The sequence below is a fragment of the Triticum aestivum genome, chromosome 5A (assembly GCF_018294505.1).
Source record: "Triticum aestivum cultivar Chinese Spring chromosome 5A, IWGSC CS RefSeq v2.1, whole genome shotgun sequence".
Lineage (NCBI taxonomy): Eukaryota > Viridiplantae > Streptophyta > Magnoliopsida > Poales > Poaceae > Triticum > Triticum aestivum.
Genome location: NC_057806.1, coordinates 219,012,148 through 219,014,914, shown reverse-complemented (window position 1 = coordinate 219,014,914; position 2,767 = coordinate 219,012,148).

The following is a 2,767-nucleotide window of genomic DNA, read 5'->3' as shown; positions in this document are numbered from 1 at the left end:
GCCTACGGGAGGTGGGATGAGCCGGACGATGTGGACTCCATCGAAGGGCGCGGTTGGTGGAGCCTTTGGGAAAACGGACGAGCTCCTGTGGGGGAAAAGCGTGGCCGGCGGTCAGGACATGGAGAGGAGGAGGCAGAGGCAAGGTCGCGGTAGAACGGCTGCTCACCATGGCGACGACGACGGCAAGGCCGCCAGAGGCCTGGGTCGGAGCGGAGGAGAGGCCGGGGAAGCTCCGTGGCGATGGCGGCGGGCTTCCGAGGGACGCGGCTGGAATGAGCGGGCGCTCCCTGGATGCGTCGTCCTCCTCGCGCAACAAAAGAAGGGGAGGTCGGCGAGGTCCTGGACGGCGACGCGGTGACTCGACGGCGAGGTAGGAGACAGCAGCTTGGCGCGGGACTTGGCTGGGGCGACGAAGGCGCAGGGAGGGAGGCGAGACTTGGCGCAGCATGGCTTGAAGAAGACCTCATGGAGACAAACTCCGGGAAGAAGGGAATGGAGAGACGACGAGCTCCTCGGGAGGCACGGGTATGGCGACGGTTGAGGAGGGGCGGTGCGGCGGTGCTAGTCCTGCTGGTCCGGCGAGAAAATCCCCTGGTGCGGCCGGGCGACGACAAAGCGGTCCCTGCCGGACGGCGACGAGGTCTTGCGCGAGGGAAGTAGCATGTGGCTGGCAATGGGACACGCTCCCGAGAAACAAGGAAGAGCGGGTGGCGGCGGCTTCGGGATTTGGGGAGGAGTGGATCTGGGAGGATCCCAAGATTGAGAGTGGCGGCGGCAGGCGAGGGATTGGATGGAAGGGGTTGTCTAGACTAGGGTTTTTGGACCAATATATATAGCAATGAGATAAAGGGCTATTTGGACCCTCCGATTTAGATTGGACGGTCGAGATAAAAAAAGGTTGGAGAGTCCAAATAAAGAAACGGAGACGTTTTGTAGATGTTAGGGCATGATCCGGACACATCGGTAACGACTGTCCGGGTCAGGTCCGGGACAGATTTCGGACATGCGCGGGAGGAGGTCAGTGGACTGACGAGAGAGGTTAGGTAGGGCCTGGAGGTGAGAGGTAGACTGTATAGATGGTCTCGAGCTAAGAGAAGAGAAGAGAGAGATGCCCGGCGACTGTTTCCTGAGACCGAAAACGTCCAACGTTAGACCGGCTATATTGCCGCTATAGTTAAACGTTGGGGCGTCAAACGAACTCCGAATGCGATGAAACTTGACAGGCGGTCTATCTACACTATAATAAGACCACACGCCAAGTTTCATCCCATTTCGAGAACATTTTCCGTCCAGTTATAAAATAATATTTCGGACATGCTGTAGGCGCGTGCGAGTGTGGTTGGGCTCAGAACGGACAATGGACGGAACTGGGGGAACCCGGACGGATGCAAGTTTTGAAAACATGATGATGCAATGCACATGATGACCTGATAAAATGCAACACGCAAGTGAATGACATGGCAACAACATCGAATAACTGGAAGACACCTGGCGCATCGGTCTCGGGGCCTCACAACACTCCACCACTACGAGAGGATCTCGTCCCGAGATCTAGAATGGCACCGGAGGGAAAAACGGAAGAGAAAGAGAAGAGGTAAAACTAAGTTGCTTCTTTGACAAAACGAGTGAGACCAAAGAACCTTGAAAAGGTTAAGCCATTTAGAGAAAATAATACAACGGAGATGACGAAGTTGAAAACACTCCGTTAGAAAAGAGGAACAATGAAAAACAACTTCGGTCAGCACTCCGGTTGAAAAGTGATACGAGACTTGATAAGGCGAAAAGAACTTGAGCAAAAGGGCACAACACTCCGGTTAAATGTATAAGCAAGAAAAAAACAAGGTCCTGACAAGAACAAGAAGAAAGGTTGAAGATAGCAACATCACAATGCCTCCGGAACAAAAGAAAGAATGGAATGGAATGAACAAAGTGAAACAAGATCTTGAGAGAGCACGCTTACAGCAAATGCTAGAACAGAATTGTTGGAAACCCAACAAGGAAAAGAATAATCTTGATATGGTCTTATGGAATACATCTCAGATTATGAGGTGACAACCTGCCACTCCCGGGAAGAAGAATTGAATTGATATGGACAAAGAGACGAGAAAGTTATATCACCAGGGGGATAAAAGAAGAACTTGGGTCATTTATGAGCACCATAAACCAGACACAAGATAACTCCAACAAAGAGGTTGATGGATTTAATATATCGCATTCTTAACAACAAGTGAATCATGAAGCATGACTCGAAATATCAAGAATGACATAACACCACCTCCAATGATACAGAAGGAAGAATAGCACTCCGGATTGCAAGATGAAGAATGCTTGAGCTCCTTAGAAAATAATCTCAATGAACACTTCGAGAAGGAATATAAATCCTTGATGAACCATCATGTAGAACCTTCATGAAGAACTCCGGTTAAAAGAATGATCACAAAGAAGTGAAGGATGAAAAGAATAAGGTTGAAGCCTTGCAATGATTAGATGAAGCTTGCGATGAGATAAAAGAGAGATCTTGAAACTCCGGGAAAAGAAAAGCTGAACACAATTGGAATCAAGAAGTTGATGCACCTCGAGAATAAGGAATTAATCGCTTGGATGAACAAGAATAAGAATTACGTTATGCGTATCCTTCACCAATTTAAATTGATGACAATCAACATATTGGTCATACTACTTATTCTCGTAGAAAGGATTAAGATAGATAGCGCCAACTTGGGAAGGTCTCCAACGAACCACCGGTAGGATTGGAAAGAACGAATGA